The sequence below is a fragment of the Grampus griseus genome, assembly GCF_964374135.1.
Source record: "Grampus griseus genome assembly, chromosome: 9".
Taxonomy (NCBI): domain Eukaryota; kingdom Metazoa; phylum Chordata; class Mammalia; order Artiodactyla; family Delphinidae; genus Grampus; species Grampus griseus.
In genome coordinates this window covers 92,169,899-92,193,157 of record NC_139003.1, presented here as the reverse complement: position 1 = coordinate 92,193,157, position 23,259 = coordinate 92,169,899, and the positions used below count along the sequence as shown (strand labels likewise).

General features: G+C 39.7%; 1 protein-coding gene and 1 pseudogene across 3 annotated transcripts in view; both read right to left on the bottom strand.

Annotated features, from left to right (window-relative positions):
• Nucleotides 1-1,046, bottom strand: part of RALA (RAS like proto-oncogene A) — a 76,683-nt gene extending 75,637 nt beyond the window's left edge. For both annotated transcript variants that reach the window (XM_082662263.1, XM_082662264.1), the window contains exon 1: nucleotides 856-1,046. The gene's annotated coding sequence lies outside the window, so the exon portion shown is untranslated. The remainder of the gene's footprint in view (nucleotides 1-855) is intronic.
• Nucleotides 1,047-5,812: 4,766 nt separating this feature from the next.
• LOC309827556 (translationally-controlled tumor protein-like) lies at nucleotides 5,813-6,651 on the bottom strand (annotated as a pseudogene). The gene has a single exon. The product of its transcript is annotated as a translationally-controlled tumor protein-like (transcript).
• Nucleotides 6,652-23,259: the final 16,608 nt, after the last annotated feature.

The following is a 23,259-nucleotide window of genomic DNA, read 5'->3' as shown; positions in this document are numbered from 1 at the left end:
GGCGTGGCCCTGTAGTTCTCATACAACCTCAATGACACTTGGATGAGCTCTCGCAAGTCTGGACATTCAGGTTTCCGAGAAAAGGCCAGTCAACTCCCTAATTCTCCCTAAACCTTGAAACAACACTGCCACCTCTCTGCGCCGTCACCCCCGCCCACTTACACACATATCCCTTGCCTAAAGCACACAAATCACATCTTCCACTTCTGGAAAACCTTCAGGAACGAACCACGGAAGAAACACCTCCCTCACTCAAAATATCCATATTCTCGTCCGCGTTTCAGAGGCTTGATTCCCGATTATTGGCTAAATCTGTGCAAGAGCCCAGGGCCGGCTATTCAGTTCAGTGCGGACCATCTAATGACTTCCACCTGAAACAGCTATTCCTTTAACTGGCACAAAACCCTAACCGAGACGCTTAAAAAGCAACTGCTCGCACACAGACAAGGAGTAAAAGAAAGGAAAGGAGGGGAGAGGGGCGGAGTGAGGCGCGGGGACTGCGGCGACCGGTCCCCCCAGGTTGCGGGCACCGCCCAGGCGGGGACCTCGGCGCGGCGGGACAGAGATGCGGGGTGACCTTCCGACGAGGCCAGCTCGACGGGGTGCCGGGGTCGGGAGACCTCGCCGCAACTGTCCGCTCTCGGGAGTGCACTCGCTCGCACAGCGGCGAACCCGGCGCCCCGGATTCCAGCCCGGGCTCGTCCCGCAGCTGGTTCCCGGGGAGCACGCAGGAGGTGCAATTTCGGCGTCCGGGCCCGGCGCCTGGGCCTCGGCCCGCCGCCGCCCAGACACACCCCCGCCGCCGCCCCGGCGGCCCCAGCCCCTCCCCGGGCAGCCCGGGCGGGCATAGCTCACCTGCACCGCAAGCCGGTTCACCGCCCCGCGGGCTCCGGAAGCCGCGGCTGAGCTGGCTCCAGCTGGAGAGTGCTCGGCCCTTGTCGTCCAGGAGGCTCCGCGCCGGGAGCGGCAGAAGGAGGAGTCCGACAGGAGGCGGTGGAGTCTGGGCGGCAGGAGGAGGCGGAGGAGGGCTCGGGGCGCCCCGCTCTCTGGAGATCCACCCTCCTGCTGGCCGCTTTGCAGCAGCAGCCGCAGATCACTTCCGGGGCGCTGGGAGCGGGGCGGAGTCTGAGGGGAAGCAACTTCCTGTCCGCGGGCTGAGAGGAGGATGTGGGGGCCGGGGCTGGAGAACAATGGCCGGAGGGAGCGGGCCTGCTGGTGTCCACCCTCCGCGCGCTGAGGGCGGGCTGCATTGCCTCTCGGGCGACCCCACCCCCGGTCTCTGCGCCCGGCGAGGGGAAGTCACCTCCCCGGGGCCCGGGAGGGGCCGCGGGCCTCGCAGAGTTTCCCGGATCTCGGCGCCGGCGCCACGACGTCCTTGTCTCTCTTCTGGGGACCAGGAGGGGGTTCTTGGGGAAGGAGGGGTAGAGCGGAAGCCGCCATCTTGCTTCCAGGGGGCGGCCTCTTCTCCCGGGGCGTCCTAGGCCACTCCGTCCTGTGGCCGGGATTTTCCCGAGTGGAACCGGCGACGTGGCTCGTCGCGGGCTGAATCCCTGGAGACGGGTCAGTCGCCTGCCCTGGCTGGAGGGTCTCGGTGGCCGCCCTGGGCCTCCTGTCTAACAGCTGATCCCGGGAGGACTCGCATCCGCGGATAGTCGGGGATCCTTTTCTGAGGATTCTCGAACCCACTACGACACAGTGGGTCTGATGTCTGGTGTGGCACTGAGATCATCCCGCGGCCCCATCCTGTGATTTGGGAGCCTAAATTGGAAGTATTTCCACTAAATCGTTTGCTTTATTTAATCCTTCCATAGGTTCGAAATCGATCGTTAGACTAACATGCGTTAACAGCTCCCCTCTTAACTCTAGACATTTCTTCCCTTATCCTCTTCCCTCCCCACCTCGCACCTGAGTAGCAACACTCATTGCTTGACACAGTCCATTCAAGGGATGCCCAGAGTAATGGAAGCAAATAATTACGGTTGGAAGTATGGCATATCAAGGTATACAGAGAAAGGAATGGATGAGTTTACTAAAACTGTCAGATTTTCAAGATAAACAGGGGTTTTACAGCACCAAAAAGGGATTTTACAGCACATCGAGATCCTGACAAAAAGGACATGAAACAAAGGAACAAATAAAGACTATTGAGAAGTCTGAGTAGTAATTACAGGACTTAAAAGTTCAAGGCTGGGCAGCTGAAAAAGATGAAGCTGAAGAAGCAGTCAGGAGTCAAACATGAACTGTCTTTCATGCCGTGGTGAGGCCATGAATAGAGGAATGACCCTGGACAGACTGACAATTTAAGCTGTTGGTGGAGGACAGGTTAGTTGAGGGGAGGGGCAGGGTAAGCAGAGAGCTTGCAGACAAGGAGCCATTACAGAAATCAAGAGAAAGGATAACCATAATGTGAGTGGCAGTGAGTATCCGAAGAAGATTGATTCCTAAAATGTTCAGGATGCCAAGTCAACTAGTTATGATGATAGATTCTTGGGAAGCAGGTGCTTGCTGGATAAAAGAATGGAAGTGACAATACTGATGTTCTGCTTTTGGGGGAGGATAAAGGTGTATTTTACCAAATGAAATAAGGATTGGGATGGGGTTGGGGCAGAAAATGAGTGCCATTTTGGACCTGACGTGTTTTATGTACCGATGGTGGTGTCTAATGGCAGTTGCTGTGTGGGTCTACAGCTCTGGGTAGGATGGGATATGAAGTTACAAACACCACAGGCTTGTATTACCACACCCGAGCCAACTGCAGTCTCACTTTATTGAGCACAGATTCAAAGCCACTTCTCCTTTCTCCCTAATTTTTCTTGGGAAAAATGCTGAAATATTACATTGAAAAAAATCCCCATGTGGTGATATATGCATAATGGTCTTCTAAGGACTATATTTCTTCTAAGGGCCGTAAAGTTTAGGCTTACAAGAAACTGAATATGACAAAAGTATAACTAGTATAGCATCATAAAATCATTGTTACCTTAATTAAAATTTTTAAAATTTAATCATTGACAAGACAGGTTAGTTAAACTAGCCACAGATGGAGGATTGAGGATATACCTGTTGAATGGAGAGCTAGGAGGAGGATAGCTTTAAGAGTGAGCAAGGGGAACGCAATGAAAGACAACCTCAAGCTCGTTAGCCAGCCTGTCTCAGCTGATTCTTGTTTGTTCACAGCCATGCTAACCTAGCTTAAAGCAGTCAGAAATAGAATGGATCATTTTCGAGCAGAAGCTTCAGAAAGCCACATATAGCAAAAGCCCTATAAATAATAGGTACAGTGGCAAACCAAAGACTAATTATTAGTTGTTATTCTATATTCCTGTATAGCAGGATTTTTTGAACACAAAAAATGAGGAACTCTCACCTTTAGTTCTTAGATTATTCAAATACATTTATTCTCAATTTTCCTAGAATAAAATTACATTTAGGTGTATTGACCAACCATGTAATGGATAATATACTGAACTAGAAATGAGAGCAATGATCTTGAGTCCCAAAGTTCTTTTCACCATATGACCCAAGCAAAGTCATTTAACCTCTCTATGCCCTAGTTTCTTTGACTATAAAATAGAGATTATAATAACTTTCTACCAGCCTGCCTCTCAGAGATAAATAACAAATTAATGCTTTAAAAGCTCTTTGAGGTACTTGGATGAAAGGGCATAATTTTAAGTATATATTATTAATAATTAGCACTAGTATCCAGTAGAACTGATGAGCATTTCAAAATTTCCTGCCTGGGCACCTCAAAGAACATGAAAGGTTCTGGTTTAAAATATACTTAGATTTGGGAATTCACTGACAGTCCAGTGGTTAAAATACACTTTCACTGCTATGGACCCAGGTTAGATCGCTTGTTGGGGCACTAAGATCCCACGAGCTGTGTGTTGTTGCCAAAAAAATTTTTTTAATGATAATAATAAATACACACACACACACACACACACACACACACACTTAGGTTTCTTATTGACCTTATTGTTAATTATTATTTATAAACCAACCTTATGTACTAACATGGTATGAGTAAAAAGTAAGAGGAGAAGAGTTTTAGTAACTACAATTCTTATGTTTTCTGCTACTTATAGCTAATATATACATTGGGGAGACGTATGAGATAGGTATGCTTTTGTCAGAATCATGTTTTAGAATTAATGATTAGTCTACTACAGTCATTTAACTGGAATTTTGCATTAAAGCATTACTCACGTCCCCATAGAATAATAAGACTTAGCATGCAGTTACATGTTTGTCTGTAGCATGAAGGTGAGCATTCCTATAACTCTTCTGTCATTCTCATCATTGTTTAATCAGAAATACAAAATAAAATACATAGTCCTCTGAGGTTTTGTCCAGTGTCTATCCCTAAAGTAGATGAAATTTTGCCTCTTAGATTGGTTTCTTCAGTATTTCTCTTTTGAAAGGTGTATGCATATATAAACACATTTAAATATATTCATGGCTATATAATGTACACATTTATTTTTATATATGTGCTTATCATATACCAATTTATAAACATATCAGTGTACAAAAGCTACACATATAGTAGTAACTGGTAACAACAAAAGGCTCCTAGATGTATTGGGGGCCAGATGAGAAAGTAGTTGGTTATTAGCAATTTATCTCTAAACTACTTGAAATACATGTTTTATTACTAGTAGAGTTATAAGCATTGTCCGTAATACCCATGGTACATTAACATTTGTATTATTTGATTTTATTTTCACAACAACTTTATAAGACATGCATTGTTCAAAAAAATAGGTTCAGAGGGCTTAAAGACTTGCCTAAGGGCTGAAAAGTCTTGCTACAAATTGTCAAGTAGCAGAGTCAAACTCACATCTCTTATCCTGAAGCTCTCAAATTACTGTTCCTTCTAGTTCTTTATATGATGGTTACCAGCTTGATATGACAGTTATGCCAGAACATATTTATAATATGAGCATTTCTGGCTTATGATTGATTGCCTGTAGAATCTGTAAAATTCAGCCAAACTTAAGTTTTTAAAACTTAAACTGCTGTTCTTATGTTTATGGCTGTGTCTATCGCCTTGAAGACAGGCACTTACTTTTATTCATGTTCATGGTGTCAGGCATTAGTACTCAAAATATTTTAGGGATGAAAATAAAAAGTATATTGTGATGATTAGTTGAATACTTTAAGGGGGAAAAAAATCACCTTGGAAACTTTTAGGTGTGTGAATATGTGTGTGTGTGTGGCCATTTTCTGCACATCCAGGTAAAGATAATTTGTTTTGTTTTGTTTTATAATTGAAATCAGTGAGACCATTGCCTCCATTTCCTGCTTCATTTTATTGCCATCAGGCCTAAAGCGGTAGGTTTACATAGGTGCTGTAAGTGACAGTCACTTGTATGATACCATTCCTAATGTTTCTGTTTGGACTTAAATATTCTAGATGGCCCTTTTGTTGTGGCCACTGTAGTGAGAACGTGTAAAGAATGGAGTTCTGACATTTAGGCTTTACAATCCTGCCCTTCATGTCCACTCTTGTGAACCACATATTTCCATACTTTTTCTGTTGGGATTAAAGGATAAGACTACTAGATCAATGGTTCCCAAGTATTGCTGCTCACCAGAATTTGTACAGACAGTCCCTGACTTTACGATGGTATGAAAGCAATACTCGTTCAGTGGAAACCATGCTTCGAGTTTTGAATTTTGAACTTTTCCTGGGCTAGCCATATGGGCACGATTCTCCCTCTCTCTCTTTCTCTCTCTCTCTTTTTTTTTTTTTGAGTTTAAATGCATTTTATTTTTAGACAACCTACATGACACGTTTTTTTTTTTTCCTCAAAAACAATCCCTCCGCTCCAAACAAATCAACATCAAAACGAAGAACTCCAGATGACATCAGTCCCATTCATCTAAGTCCTGGTGTTGTGTGGATGAAAAGCAGCAGCCAGCCAGTTATGGCGAGCAGGTGATAGATCCAAACAGCCAAATTTGTTAACATTTTTCCATTTCTAGGCCATCCTTAAAGAAAATTATATATGGGGTCACACCATCCTCACGGTAATCCAGCAGAGCAACCATGCCATCTGGATTCATGTTTTCACCAATAAAGAACTGATAGTTTTTGAAATTAGCAAGGATATTCTTGATTCGTTCTGCAGCCCCTGTCATAAAAGGTTTTCCTCTTTCTGGTCTCTGTTCTTCAAGCTTCCCTTTGATTGACTTCATGTAATCTTTGATGTACTTCTTGTAGGCTTCTTTTGTGAAGCTGGTTTCCTGCAAGTGATGGTTCATGACAATATCCACACCAGTGATTACTGTGCTTTCGGCACCTTCGCCCTCGGGGCCTTCAGCGGAGACATTTCCACCAATGAGCTAGTCATCAATGTTACCCCCTGTCCTACTGACCATCTTCCCCTCCACCTCCAGACACAGCCCGTCCGCGACCTCCCGGATCTTGTAGATGTCAGAGAACATCTCATCATGGCTGATGAGATCCCGGTAGATGATCATGATGGCGACTGGAGGGAGACAACGGTGGCACTAGCTTAGGAGCATGGAGCTCAGAGCGAGCGCGGTGCAGCCGGAATGGCGCTCGGGGGAGGGGGGAGCGGGCGGAAAAGGCCGACTCTGCCGCTCCCCAACCTCATATAGAGGGCACCTCTCTTTCTCTCTTGATGAAATGCCAGCTCCCAGTCCAATACACTTCCAACCACGCTGCACCCAGACAACCATTCACTTGTGCCTTTGTAGAACAGTATTCACTAAATTACATGAGATAGTCAGTACTTTATTACAAAGCAGTTTTTTGTGTTAGATGATTTTGTCCATCTGTAGGCTAGTGTAAGTGTTCTGAGCACATTTAAAGTAGGCTTGGCTCGGCTGTGATGTTCAGTAGATTAGGAGTATTAAATGCATTTTTGACTTACAATATTTTCAATTTATGATGGATTTATTGAGACATAACCCCATCATAAGTTGAGGAAGATGTGTAAAGCTTTAAAGGAAATTCAGATTCTTGAGTCCCACTCTAAACAAAGTCAATTAGAAAGTCTTGGGTGAAGCCTTATATGTATATAAATTGAAAAATATAACAAATATAAAGAGTTATATTTGTAGCTATAACACCCTCCTTCAAATTCTGATCATCAGTTAGGTTTGGGAGGTTCTGGTTTCAGTAACTTATCCAATGCCACACAGAACCCTAAATAGAGCCAGAAATGAACTCAAATCTTGTAAGTCCAAGTTAAATGCTTTTCACTGGACTTTTGCTGTTCTTTTACTGATTACATATGATGGGGTAGGATGGAAAAGTGGAGAAAAAACAGCAATTTCAATTAAAACTTTTTACCATGTTCTGTTACATGGTTTTAAGATTAAAAGAGCTAATATCTTAGTGAACTTAGAATAATATCTGGCACATGGCAAGTACATGTAAGTGATAAATGTTAAATGAATAGGTTAAATGTTAAGTGAATGCTGTTGTCTAATTACAGCGTTCACTTTGCCCAGGGTTAAAGTGAAATTGAATTAGATATAAACATTTTCTATGTAGAAAAAAAACTGTATGTAAATAACAGTGGCATCCTCAGTATTTTTTTTTTTTTTTTTGTCTTGGAAACCCTGAATTTGTATAGCTGAAAATATTTCTATGTTGTTTCTTTTCATCTTTTTGACATTAAGAGAAGTGTTAATAATATACTTATTAAATGAAGTTTTGGATTTGCAGCTGTGTAGTATTCTTATATTATTTTATTTAAGATATAGTTAAGGTGCATGGGATGATGTATTTTACATTGTCCTTCTATCACTGAACTAGCTCCAAAATTGATTTTTACTGCTATGAAATCAAGTATTCATTTTTCAGAAGCCATTGTCTGCCTGGATTGATCATCCAAATGAAATATTTCCCTTGAATGAGGTAATAGATATGCTTGGTTCTATCTAATTTCCTTACCTCTCTACAGGTTTCTTCAGAGTCTTTCAACCTTGAATAAGTTTTTATACTTATTAACTATAAATAAAATTGTACATTTTCATCACCAGTAAATGAAGAAGCCACTTTGATATTTTAAAGGGCTGTTTGATACATTTTGATAAAGTCTGTGAAAATATGCCTTTGGTCAGAATCTATCATTGTGAAAATTGATATCCATTTCAGTTTTGTTCATTTTATAAGTTGTATTATTTTTCAGAGGAATCACCACATACCCAGCATCGATTTCTAGTGGCTCCTGATTTTTGCGTGTGTGTGTACACATACACAGAATACCTTCATACCTTCATGTAGAATACAAATTTAGTCTTTAATATACTTCATTAAAATGAATTACTCTATCATAAATGAATTGATTTGTCCTGGAAAAGTGTAGAGGTAGGGATAGACTAGAACAGAAGGTATTTATAAAGTCAGGAGGACTCTGGTAGGTAGCAAGGATTAGACCAGAAAGTACCAGATCTGAGAAACCAGAAGGAAGAATTAGATGCCATCAGTAGGGAAGCAGCTGACTATTTGAGTCCAGAGTCAGTCAAGGAAAGGGAATTAAATTAGCATTTATTAAATATTTACTATATTTCAAATGTCTCAAGCACCTTACAAAAGAAGGAATGTCTGGCTAGGTCCCATAAATCTAGATGTTTTGAGTCTTGGGGAGTTAGAGAAAATAGTATTAATAAGTAATTGTTAATTATATTATTGTCTAAATTTTATTATTTATTTATTTTAGATTATAAATCACATCTTTTTTTTTTTTTTTTTTTGCGGTACGCGGGCCTCTCACTGTTGTGGCCTCTCCCGTTGCAGAGCACAGGCTCCAGACGTGCAGGCTCAGTGGCCATGGCTCACGGGCCTAGCTGCTCCGCGGCACGTGGGATCCTCCCAGACCGGGGCATGATCCCGTGTCCCCTGCATCGGCAGGCGGACTCTCACCCACTGCGCCACCAGGGAAGCCCTAAATCACATCTTTTTATTAAATAATATTAGTACTTAAACTTAGGCTTTTAATTAATTGATTTTAATAGCAATACTTAGATAGTCCCTGATTATTCTCACTACCTTTGAAAAATCTTATTGTCTACATTTTAAAATACTTATACTGTGTTGTAATAATTAAAACTTATGTGAGAACTATATATTAGTTATTATAATCAAACCTATAACTTTTGAACTATGACCATCCCTTCCTTCATTCTTTTCACAACAGAAAGCCATCGTTCCGTCTGGATTCTGGATCTCAGCTCCTCCTGTCTACTTGAGGACCTTGCTCCATCAATTACTCTCTTTTTGTTGTGTCTTCAACCTCACTCTACTGGTTCCTTGCCATTAGCATTCTTATTTGTTTAAAGTGTCTCCCTCATACATATCCTCTCTCCCTCTGGCTTCTACCCAAATTCTCCTTCCTTTCACTAGAGAAAAATTTTCAAAGAATTTTCTGTGCTTGCTATCTCCACTTCCTCACCTCCAAGTTATTCCTCAGTCGTAGGTAGTCAGGCTTTCATTCCCAACACTGCTGTGAAATGACGCAATAAAGTCACCAATATCATCCCTATTATAAGATATCCCTTAGTTCTTAATGTTTCAACAGCATTTGAAGTTGTTGACTGTTCGTTCCTTTTTGAAACAATCTCTTCTCTCAGCTTCTGGAAAACCACACTTAATGTTTGTTTCCTTTCTGGCCACTCATAATGTCCTTTGGACACTGCTGTCTTTGCTTAAATACTGCCATTTCAAGGAACTCTAAGGCTCTATCACTCTAGTCTAGTCTACACATTCCTCTTGGATTATCTCATCTATGCCATGGTTTTATTTCTATAGGTTGATGACTTCTAGACATGAACTCACTCCTAAGCTTGAAACCTATGTATTCAATTCCCTAGTTGATACCTCTTGGATGTTTTTTAGGAAACTAACTCAAACACAGCATGTCCGAACTGAGCTGATGCAATCACCCACCCAAAGGCGGAAGCCAGAAATCTACATGTTTACTTTGAATTTTCTCTTTTCCTCAACATCCATTCCATCATCAGGCTCTGTTAAAACTTCCTCCTTAGCACATCTCAAATCATCCATTCCACTCCATTTCTTCTTCTTTTTTTTTATTTTGAAGTTGCCTTTTTAAAAAACTTTTTTATTGAAGTATAGTTGATTTACAATGTTGTGTTAGTTTCTGCTGTACAGTAAAGTGAATCAGTTATGCATATACATATATCCACTCTTTTTAAGATTCCTTTCCCATATAGGTCATTACAGAGTATTGAGTAGAGTTCCCTGTGCTATACAGTAGGTCCTTATTAGTTATCTATTTTATATATAGTAGTGTGTATGTGTCAATCCCAATCTCCCAATTTATCCCTTCCCCCCTGGTAACCATAACTTATTTAAAAACAGAAATAGAGTCACAGATGTAAAATAGTCTTTGAAGCCATTACATTTTGGGGTTTTGTTAGCAGCAGAACACCAGTATTCTTTATTGTTAGTTATAAAATGATTCCTATCTTCTCAATATCAGTTGAACAGGTGGCGGTATTGACACAACTGTGAAAATTTGCAAAAAAGAATTCTGTCTGGAGAAATGAACAGTTTTCTCACTTCTGTATAAAGGTAATGTGCCATGGGGAACTAGGGCCAGCTCACACTGGCTTATGAGGTACCCATTCCCAGTGTGTACATCTCTTCCCAACCAGCCAAGGTGGAAGTAATTACACCATGGAAATTGGCAAGCATTATAAATCAGGGCTATCCACACCCCCTCCGCCCCCACCCCAGAGAACTGGCTTACCAGCCCACCTCTGGGAATCCACTCCATTTCTACTGCCACTTCCCTAATCCAAGGCATTATTACCTGCTTATTATAATTGCAGTACAGATCAAACAGGTTCAGTCTCCACCCCACCCCACCCAAATCCATTCTTCCCATTGCAACCATCATGATCTTCTGAAGGCGAATATGTCATATAATTCCTCTGCCTAAACTCCTTCAACACTTCCATTAATCTCAGGATAGTCTGAATTCCTTTATGTGTCTTATGCAGCTTTATGCAATCTAATGTCTGCTTATCTCTGTAGTCTCATCTCTGATCACTTACTGTTTTCCCCTCACCGCCCCCCCACACACACACTCATGCACACAGCTCTAGCTCCAAGAATATAAGTAGCTGCCTGCTTTGCAAAAAAAAGTATGAATGTTAAATAAGCAAAAGTTAAGACATATTATACCAGGTTTTTAAGATTATAATATAAATAGTATAAAATTCCCAATATAAATTTTAGTTTTATAATATATAGATTTAGTATATAGATTACTATATATAGATTATATAAGTATACTATAGTATAGTAAATCCAGTATATAGATTTAGTTTTTAGTACATAGATTTTAGTTTTTAAACACCTGTCATATGTATATACTTAAAACATAGATTAAACATTAAATATGATTAATTTAACTCACATTCTAATTCTCTCACTCATTTGTGGTGACATTTGGTAGACAAAAGTTGGTTATATGTATTTGCAAGGTATTGATCATTTTTGCTAATGTCACAATCTTTGGAAAATTACTGAGAGAAATTTGAATTCTAGCTTTTCCTGATAACAGATTCTTTAGTAAGTTGCATTTGTATTCCCATTTATACCACATTCTTTCTGTGTTTGGATCATTGGAATACTTATGGATGGTAATTATCAATTCATAATTTTAACAGTCTCTCCATTTCCTTTGTCATTGTGGTTTATAATATGTTTTAGATACAGTGGTCGAGGATAAATTTCCAGTATTTCCTAAATGTGCTTTAATATAGTTTTTTTCCTTCACATTTGAACTCACAGGCAGTCAACTTCAAGTCCAATGAACATCTGAACTGGGCTAAAGGTTCACAACTTTAGGCAAATCTGATGGTTTTTTTTGTCTTTGTCTAAATTATACTGTTGTTAATAGCAGCACTCATTTTTTCATTAATTTTTATAAAATATTAAGTTCAAATGAAGTAAACTATTCAAATAATTTTATAAACACTGTTGTACAAAGATGGCATTGCTCTGAAGTTAAGCTGCTAGTGGGCAGTTAATGCTGTTATGTGATAACAGCTTCACATTTTTATCAGTGGATATACTGCAATCCCAGTTCAGCCTAGAAAAAGTGGATGATGGGGTGGGAGGGGATTAATGTGTAACATCCAATATCACCTCTCTCTGTGTTCTTATCCCTGTGTTTCTTCTGCCTGGGGAAAATCTCTCCATGCCTCCCCCTCAACCTCCAACTTCCCCTTTGTTCATCTCTCACATCACATCAGACTTTCACATAGCAACTGCCCATCACTACTTCTTACTCTTTTGTCACGTCATAACTTTGATGTCCCTTTATCCAGCAAGCCTTTGCACACCTTCCCTGACTACTGTAGGTGACTCTTTTTCCAAATCTGGTCTCTGTTTCTGTAGGTTGGTTTCACGCTCTTCCAGTACAGAATGACTGACTGTTCATATGGCCACTGACGTCTTCCAATCCTCACATCACACCAGAGAGGGCCAAATATGTTCTTTTTTCTAGTTTCCTTAGTAAGTCTTAGGCAAGACCTCTGAATGGTCTAGTGGGAATGGTGTGTCCACCCTTGAACCAGCCAGCCATCTGTAAGTAAGGGTCAGAACAAACATGGTGCGTGCTACCCACCTCTTAAGAGCTGGGGGCTCTGATCGTTAATTTTATGTGTTAACCTGGCTACACTATAGTATTTAATTATTTAATTAAACTCTATTCTAGGTGTCGCTGTGAAGGCATTTTGTAGATGTAGTTAACATCTGCAATCAGTTGATTTTAAGTAAAAGAGATTACTCTTGATAATGTGGGTGGGCTTCATCCAATCAGTTGAAGGCCTTAAGAGCAAACCAGGTTTCCTGGCAAAGAGGAAATTCTGTCTCAAGTCTGCAGTGTCACCTCCTGCTGAGTTTACAGCCTGCCCGATGGATCTGTGGATCTGGGGCTTGCCAGCCCCACAATCATGTGAGCCAATTCATTAAAATAAATCTCTCTATATAAGATTGGTTCTGTTTCTCTGGAGAACGCTGACTGATACAGGGACCTTCTAGGATATGATAGAATCACTGGACCGGGAGCCAGGCAGCTATCCCAACAGTGCATCAGTAACAGGAAGAAAAGATACACAGAGAAATGGGGAAAAAAAAAAAGGGGGAGGAAGGGGAATGAAAAGTACACAGGATAAAGAGTATTAGAATATGGCTAAGCACTGACTCATGTATAGCTATTCTTAAGTTACCTAACCCTGTCCTAATGATAATAAGGAGACATAAGTACATGAAATTATCATCCCTTTCTAACTCAGATTGATTTATTCCTTCAGTTTGAACTACCTTTGTCAATAGACGGTAAGTTTTCTATAATTCATGTCTTACCATGTTTTACTTTTTCTTATTTAACATTCTTAGACCTTATTGTCTAAGTAACTGTATTCGTTTCCTATTGCTGCCGTAACAACTTACTAGAAATTTAGTGGCTTAAACCAAAAGTAAATACATTATTTTACAGTTCTGGAGGTCATAAGTCTAACATGGTTTGGCAGCACTGTGTTCCTTCTGGAGGCTCTAGGGGAGAATCCTATTCTTCGCCTTTTCCAGCTCACATTCCTGGGCTCATGGCCCTCTTGTCTTCAGTCAGCAATCGCAGCACTTCAGCCTCTGCTTCATATCTCCTCTCTGACTCTGCCCCTCCTGCCTCCTCCCTCTTATAAGAACCAGTATCACTTCCTGATCTTAAGAGCCCTGAATTAATCATATCTGTCAGTTTTTTTCTTTTTTCTTTTTTGGCTATGTGAAGTAACATATTCACAGGTTCCAAGGATTTAGGACATGAGCATCTTTGGGTCGAGGCATTATTCAGCCTATCATAATAAATAATTACCAAACTGATACACATAAATAAAAATCAAATAATATTGAAAGTCTCCATCGTCTCTGCTATAGGTGTGGGCAGTGTGTGTACATATGTGTATTTGTATATATCACCCAGCAGTGTGACTGCTGCCGTCGGGGCAAAGCGACAGTACAATAAAAGTAGGCTCCAAAACAAAACAAAACAAAAATATTCAAAGTCTCTCTCTCCCAGGCTAGAATTTTTAGCTTTTATATCTGTTTCTTCTAGTATTTATCTTTATCTTTCTCAATAATGGGCCTTCACTGTCATTTCTTACTTTTTCAATTGTAGGCGTTAACTGTTGACTTACAATTTAATAGATAAAGATTTGGCTCTACTGTAAACACCTCTTCAACTTTCTCAATCCTCGCAATGGGGTAACATCATTATTTTTGATAAACCAATAATGAATGTTGATATCATTATGATGTCATAAATATTATTTACTATAGATCCAAATAGAGAAGTATGATTGCATTTTCTTTTCTAAACACTTATTTGTCTCTGGGTATTTGCCTGGTTGTTTCACTTATATAATTTGCTATCCATATATTCTTAATGCTTTCAAAATGTTTCATCATATTATCTATCAGGTTTCCTTTTTCCTGGAGCCCTTTCTCCTGGGCCTTCTGTCCTCTTGATCTCTGGCCTGGCTATTCTCTAGGTCTGTGGCAGAGCTCTCATCCTGTGATTTCTATTCATTGCCTTCTTGGATAATTTGCATTGAAAAACCAGTGGAGAGGGAGCAGAAAAGGTGACAACTTTTCTGAAAGTTCTATTTCTGATATGTTGGACTATTTTCTATATGTTCTACTGCGATGAGAAGAATTTTTAAATCAGACTTAATCACTAGGATCATACATCAGGCTTGACTTGGGTATAAAATGAATCCTGACTCAGTATTTCTGACAACCAAGTAATACTCAGAATGAGTACTGGTTGTTTTTGTCCCAGCTTTATTGAAATATGATTGTTACATAACACTGTGTAAGTTTAAGGTAGACACCTAGTGATTTGATATATGTATGACAGTATTACAAAATGATTACTACAGTAAGATTAGTTAACACATTCATCACCTCACATAGTTTAGTTTTTGTATGTGTGGTGAGAACTTCTAAGGTCTACTCTGTTAGCAACTTTCAAATATACAACACAGTATTGTTAACTGAGGTCACCATGTTGCACATTACATCCTCAGAACTTATTCATCTTATAACTGAAAGGTTGTACCCTTTGATTGCTTCACCCATCAGCCTCCTTCCCCCACCAGCAACCACCAGTCTGCCCTCTGTTTCTGAGTTTGTTTGTTTTAGATTTCCCATATGTGAGATCATACAGTACTTGTCTCTGTCTGACGTATTTCGCTCAGCATAATGCCCTCAAGGTTCATCCACGCTGTGACAAATGGTAGGATTTACTTCTTTTTCAATGGCTGAATAATTTTCCTTTGTGTGTGTGTGTGTGTGTGTGTGTGTGTGTGTGTGTGTGTGTATCACATTTTCTTCACCCATTCGTCCTTAGATGGACATTTAGGTTGTTGCCATGTTTGGCTATTTTAGATAATGCTGCAATGAATATGTGGGCACAGATCTCTCTTCAAGATAATGATTTCATTTCCTTTAGATATATACCCAGAAGTGAAATTGCTGGATCATATGGTGACTCTATTTTTTCTTCAGTTCCAAGCCCCAAGTCTTTTATATAATGAATGAAAGAATTGTTGAAAAACATTTGTTTACATTCGAAATCCGATTGCTTTCTGAAGAGTAGATAGATCCCTTATCAGTAATACTGAGAATTAATTATGGCACAATTATTAAAATCCTGTAATGTAGAATGAAATTCCAGAAAATGTAAAATTTTAATTAGACCTCACTCATGTCTAATATGTATGCTGAATAACATAAGCCTCTTTCCTGGCTTTCCGCTGAGAAGGAATCACAGCACACAAGTCAGTCCTGTAAAGTTTTGTTGGGTACTTAATACAGTCAAGATCCAAGTGTCCTGAGAGTTCTTATTTTTGCCACATTCTCCTCTCTCAGTCTTCTTTCTCTTTTTCTCCATTCTAAAAGTCACCCATCGAACTTCCTCTACCTCCCATTCCATCTACCTTTCACTTCCTGTCTCTCCATCTCTACCTCTTCTCTCAGCTGTCATTTTTGCTCAACACAGGTGCCTTCTGTGCTCAACACAGGTGCCTTCTTTGCTCAACACAGGTGCCACCTGTGCTCAACACAGGTGCCAAAATTCCCAGGGATTTTGCCATATGTATCATCCTGATTTTTAACTTATCTAGAGTGCTGTGCTGAATATTTTATAGGCATTCAAGTTATTATTGGATATTGAAAGATTTTAGAACTATAGGCAAATGGTATTTCACTTATATCCTTGCATCTAAGTCAACTTTAAAAAACTGCATATCTTTATACCCTTATAACAATAGGCATCTTCACTGACTTCAGGATTATTCCGTAGTTTCATTAATTAATTTTCTGACAGAAAGAGAAATCAGGGAGGATGAATAGATACTGTGATCTTTGGATTTGGCCTGAAGGTTATTAAGGATTTCAATGGAGATGGAATCCGTGCAGAGGAAAGGCCAAAAACAAAACAAAACAGATGTCTTAGTTTTCTAATGCTGTTGTGACAAGTTATCACAAACGTAATCTCTTAAAACAACACAAACTTATTTCGTTTTTCTTTTTTGGCCACGTTGCACCCCATGTAGGATCTTAGTTCCCCGACCAGGGATCGACCCGTACCCGCTGCAGTGGAAGCCCAGAGTCTTGACCACTGGACCCCTGGGGAAGTCCCAAAACAACACAGACTTATTATCTTACAGTTCTGCAGATCAGAAGTCCTACCCAGCTTTCAGTGAACTAAGGTCAAATTGTCAGCCAGGTGCATTCTAGAAGCTGCCTGCTTTCCATGACTAGTGGCCTCCTTCCTTTACCTTCAAAGCCAGCAGCATAATGCTGTCTGCCATCTCTATGCTTCTCACAATTCTCTCTTCCACTTCTAAGGACTCTGGTGATTACATTGAGCCCATGTGGATAATTAAGGGTAGCTTCCCTATCTTAAAATCAGCTGACTAGCTGATTAATTCCTTCTGCAACCTTAATTTCTCTTTGCTACGTAACCTAACACATTCAGAGGTTCCAGAGATTAGGATGTAGACATCTTTGGGGAGATGGGTATTATTATTTTTTATGTATGTATATATTTATTTTAATTGAAGTATAGTTGACTTACAGAGAGGGGTATTATTCTATCTGCCACAATGAACAAACAAAGGAGAGGACCCAGGCAGTCCTAAAACAGGAACAAATTATGGCATTAAGTAAACACCATAATTTGGAGGAGTAGATGGTAACAAAGAAGCGCTGAAGACAGGATAGTTCATGATGTTGGGAATACTTAACATTTTCATAGGCTGGAGAGAACTTGGATATGTCATGTAACTGTTGATAGAAAATAAAACACCAAAGTCAATTTGAACTGGCCAAAAAAAATTTTAAATTTCAGAAAAGAATAAAAAGTATACCACTTATCTCTTGAAAGACTCAAACTTAAAATAATGACAGTAGGCAACTTAATGCAAAACGCTCTGAAACAAGAAAGCCTATTTCTCTCAAGTTCAATAAAAATTACAAAAGGCTTATACTCCACAATTGCACAATTTGATGAACTTTGGATTGTAAATTGCTAAACAATTTTATATGACTTCTCATGACTGCTATATAATTCTTTCCTGGAGTTTGATTTTTTTAGTGGTATGTTGGTATTATGTCTGGGATCTTCTAATTTGCTTCTAAACCTAGAGAGAAAATCCTGGGCATATCTTCATGTGTGCACAAACACAGCAACTGGGGTGTTCTCTGTTTCCCACCATTCTACCTCCATGCTCAGAAAAAGCCACAAGGGTGGAGTAGATTTATGCAGCATGGAATAACAGTTTCACTTTTTCCTGCCGTTCTCACTGTGAGCCACAAACTAATCATTGTCAAAGAGAGTGAGATTAAAAGTCTCTGTTCCTTTTCAATTTGCCTGAGGTTTTCTAATGTTAAAAAAAAAGCTTCACTACAGGTGGAATTTAATACACTAGCATTCTCTTAGTTGCTAAAATTTTATTAAATGAAAAACAAAGTCTAAAACCTAAATTGCTGTGGGTTTTTTTTTTTTTTTTTTTCGCGGTACGCGGGCATCTCACTGTTGTGGCCTCTCCTGCTGCGGAGCACAGGCTTCTGACGCGCAGGCTCAGCGGCCATGGCTCACAGGCCCAGCCGCTCCACGGCATGTGGGATCTTCCCGGACCGGGGCACGAACCCATGTCGCCTGCATCACCAGGCAGACTCTCAACCACTGTGCCACCAGGGAAGCCCATAAATTTCTGTGTATTTTTGAAATGGCTATTTAAAAAATACAATCTATAGCTCTCTTCTCTCTCTTCTGCTTCTGAGTCATTGTGCTTACATTTTCTCTTTTCTGAGCACAAAAAAGCAAATCTAGACATCCCAAAGAAATAAATATGGAAGCATTAGATTAATATAATAATGGAATTTTAAAGTTGTAGGAGACTTTGGAAGTAGTCTAGACCAGAGAATTTCTCAAAAATTCTTTTACTATGATCCCTGAAGGAAGGGCAAAAGATCCTGAAGCCCACCTATTTCCATTTTCTAATGAAAACAGATAGTGATGGTGAATGGATCCATAGAAGTTGAAGTAGAACCAGAATTCTAGTCGAATTCAGCAATATATAAAAAGGATAATCTACAGAATATGAATCACTCACCTGTAAGAACTGAAGAAAGGACTTGCTTCTGGGGACCCACAGGAGCTAATGGTGTAGTCCAAAGGCCTGAGTACCAGCAGAGCTAATGATGCAAGTTCAGTCTGAAAGCCCGCAGAGTAAATACTCAAGAAGAGCCAACCTACCAGTTTGACTCTGAAGGCAGGAAAAAAGCTGATGTCCCAGTTCAAAGGCAGTCAGGCAGGAGGAGTTCCCTCTTACTCGCAGGAGGGTCAGCCTTTTTATTCTATTCAGGTCTTCATCTGATTGGATGAGGGCCGCCTACATCAGGGAGGGCAATCTGCTTTACTCAGTCTATTGATTGAAAGGTTAATCTCATTCAAAAACACTCTCACAGACACACTCAGAATGCTGTTTGACCAAGTATCTGGGGACCTTGTGGTCCAGTCAAGGTGACACATAAAATTAACGATCACAGCCCATAAGGTAGGGTGACATCTCACAATAGGTTGCAGACTATGCCTATAAAGTTACTTTCACCTGGTCTGATTTCCCACCAAAGCAATCTCTCAACAAAATTGCTGCTGCAGGGCCATGTTACATTGACCTGAAGAGTGTCTCACTGTAAATTTCAATTTGTCCTACTTCTAACCTGTGGAACTACTCAGAATATATCTATACTTTATTCCACATACTAGCCTTTCAAATAAATTAAGACCCCTGTTATATTCTCCCTAGTGTTTTTTTCCCAAGTTAAATATTCCCAGTCTATTCCTCTAATCCTCACAGAATATGATTTCTTTGATGCACTGCAGTTTTGTCAGTTTTCATAAAATATGATGCCTTAAACTGAACATATTCTAAATGCGTTCTAACTCCTTTATGCTGAAAAATAACAACTTTCAGTCTCCATTTATGTTCTTCCCATAAAACAAAAGGAACTTTTGTTGAGAGAACTGCTGAAACCATTATTTGTGACTATAATACCAATAATGAAACTAGCCTTAATATAAGTTGTCCAAGTACTTTACATAAATGATCCTCATATATATATATATATATATATATATGAGTCTATTGATTGAAATATATACAATCTCACATTTCCTGCAATGTATCATTTTCCTTGAGACTCGAAGTAAGTGGAGGTCACACTGAATACCTAACCATCCTGATTTTCTTTTTTTTTTTGAGTTATGCGGGCCTCTCACCGTTGTGGAGCACAGGCTCCGGACGCGCAGAGGCCATGGCTCACGGGCCTAGCTGCTCCGCGGCATGAGGGATCTTCCCGGACCAGGGCATGAACCCGTGTCCCCTGCATCGGCAGGCGGACTCTCAACCACTGTGCCACCAGGGAAGCCCCCTGATTTTCTTAGGTATATATCCATCCCTCTTGTGACTCAGGTGAAGGTGACTCATCCCCAGCCCAGGAGTAAATCCTGATTTGCTCTAAGCCAATTAGGGTGTTTCCAAATGGGAGCAATCCCCCTTTCAATATTGGTTTAATGGCAGGCATGTGATACATTTCTGGCCAATTAGATATGTAGAAAAGTCTGCTGAAGTTGCTTCTTGGAAAGATTTCCTCATTCATAAACAGGAGATCCCAAGAAATGGCCTCTTTCCTGCCTCTGGATGTTATAACTGGATGTATTGCCTGGAACTGCTATAGCCATTTTGCTATCAGCTGAAAATGTCAGAGTGAAGACATCGAAAGAACCTGAGACCTTGATACTACCCAACCCCTTCTCCAAGTTTTCTGCCCTTCCTCTGTAACTTCCTATTATACAAGATAAAGAAGTCCCTTATTATTTAAGTCAAACTGAACCAGGGTTTTCTGGTACTTGCAGCCAAAGTCATCTTAGTTGACAAATTCTGCCCCTGAACATTTCAAAGACTGAGTTAACCTTCAACTCACAATTGGTGGGAAATCCAATATCCTCCCAATATTTCTTTGAATTTCCTTGGGTTGATTGACATTCTCCAAATCCAACTTCTTGATTCTACTGAACTCTTGTTCTCTCATCTCATACCCTTTGGCGAAGTGTTTCCTTACGCAGCCATGGAGCATGACTTCTTTTCCTCAATATAAAAAAAATCCACTCGCATAAAACACACAGAGTTGTGTGTATGTGTGTGTGTGTGTGTGCGCACGTGTCAGACTTTATTGAAGGCTTAGGGTAAGGGAATAGAGTTTACATCACTCCAGTAAAACATCTTAAAGTGGATTATTAGACATTCTTGTTTTTAAACATCCTCAGCAATTCTACCTATTGGAATTTTTCACTGGTCGCCTTCCATAGTCACTAGTCTCTGGTTTCATTCCTCAGGCTAATCTCTTCAGGAAGAAGCACTTCATCACAATCCTCAGACCTTGTTTTCAAATCAGTTTAGTCTTCCACCTACTTAGGGGCTCCAGTTTACTTTTGCATATCAAAACTCAGTACATGCACTGCTAAGTTAAGAGCCATCTATCTACTCTGGGTCTTACTTTCGAGGCGCATGGAAAAATTGGCAGATACTTAAAAATTTCAGTCTCTCTGTTCTTCCTCTCCTACCAGACTTTGCAAAAGGAAGGAAACAACATAGTGAGTAATTTCCCCACTGATATGGATTCTGCCACCCCACCTTAGACGAAAGAAGCAGCTATAGTCACCCTGAGTTTTAAATAACATTTTCTTTCCTGTGATACACAAGAATGCTCATATAAGAGTAATTGTGCTAGAATATTTGCAAAGTGAACCCCCTTAGAAACTCTGGATTTTTTGTGTGTTGCCAAAGAGCTCTGCAACTTGGAAATTCCTCATTTCACTGGTTTTTACTTGTGGTAAAACTTTGAATAAAATCAAATTCTACTTTTAAAACATCTCAGAAATTTATTGTCTAATGAGCTATGGCAAGTCTCTTAGGTATCAAAGAAGCCAAACTGTGTCACTGTTTTTGCTTCAGTGGTCCATTGGCTGTATTGGGCTGGAGGGTGATGTCTTTCTGGTATCAGCAGACAGATGAATTTTCAGGGAGAGACTATAAAGACTTAGTCACTGCTAAATTTAATTGTGCATCTTTAACCAGATATTCTTTTAGTTTTCTTATGTCTTTTCTGACTGGCTGTCTCTTTGAGTCCCTCTAGTCTGCTCCCCAAAAGGATGGAGGTGGAAAACATGATCCCAGGACAATTACTACTCCATAAAAATTCCTATTAATTACTCCTCTGTGGTTCAGTTTTCAAAGGAAATCTGTTCTCTTCATCCATTCATTTTTTCCTTCATTCCTTCATTTAATATTTATTGAGTGTCTTCTATGTGTAGCTAGTTACTGGGTACTCTTCATCATTACTCTCCTTGAAGCTAGAATATTCATGAAAATACTTCAAACTCTTCTCATTTCATATCAATGTCAAATATAATGCTCCACCTAAGTGCCTGCTTAATTTAAATGAGATTCAATGCCACAAAGACCAGCTAAGTCAAGAAGTTGGACTGTTCTTTATAGTTTATTGTTACACTTACTGTCAGTTATCCTTGAGAATTCAAAAGAAATACTACTATAAGCAGAAGATTTGTTTACCAGTGTTCTTGGCCCTATAAACCTTTTATAGTGTTTTTGTAAAAATGTTAAAGGTGATTTCAGAACTCCAACCTAAGTAATATTAGACAATGAGAATTATTCTGTTGCTGATCTCAGCCTGCTTACTGCACTACCAACTTAGTCAGCTGTAATGTCAGAAATTAAACATGCTCCTGGCTTAGAAGTTAGTAATATGATGCTGTTTCCAAAAAATTGACTTACATAACTTTTCAGAACTATGCCTTCCCAAAAAGCTATTTCATTTCGCCCTTGATTATGTTTGGTTTGAATAGTGTTTGCTTATACAAAATAATACTAACTAAAGTCTCTTGTTCAGAATGGATTCAAACCATGAAAAACTCTACTTATAATATTAGTATATATGGTTATTTTCAAGATGATGATGCAACTAATTTATTGAATTGGTTTCCTGAGGCTACTGTAACAAAATACCATAAACTGAGTGGCTTAAACAATGTAAATTTGTTGTCTCATACTTTTGGAGGCTACAAGTCCAAGTTCAAGGTGCTGGCAGGGTTGGTTTTTCTGAGGGTCTGTGAGAAAGAATCTGTTCTAGGCCTCTCCCCTAGCTTCTGGTGGTTTGCTGGCAATCTCTGGCCTTCTTTGGCTTATAGATATATCACTCCAATACCTGCCTTCATCTTCACATGGTGTTCTCCCTGGTGTATGACTGTCCCCACATTTCCCTTTTTAATGAGGACACCAGTAATACTGGATTAGAGTCCTACCCTTCTCTGGTGTGACCTCATCTTTAAACGATTTATTTTTATTTTTTATTGAGGTATAGTTGATTTACAATGTTATGTTAGTTTCTGGTGTACAGCAAAATGATTTGGTTATCAATCTATCTATCTGTTATCTATTTATCTATCTATAGAGATAGATATAGTTAGATATTCTTTTTCAAATTCTTTTCCATTATGGCTTATTACTGGATACTGAATATAGTTTCCTGTGCTATACAGTAGGACCTTGTTGTTTATTTTATATATAGTAGTTTGTATCTGCTAATCCCAAACT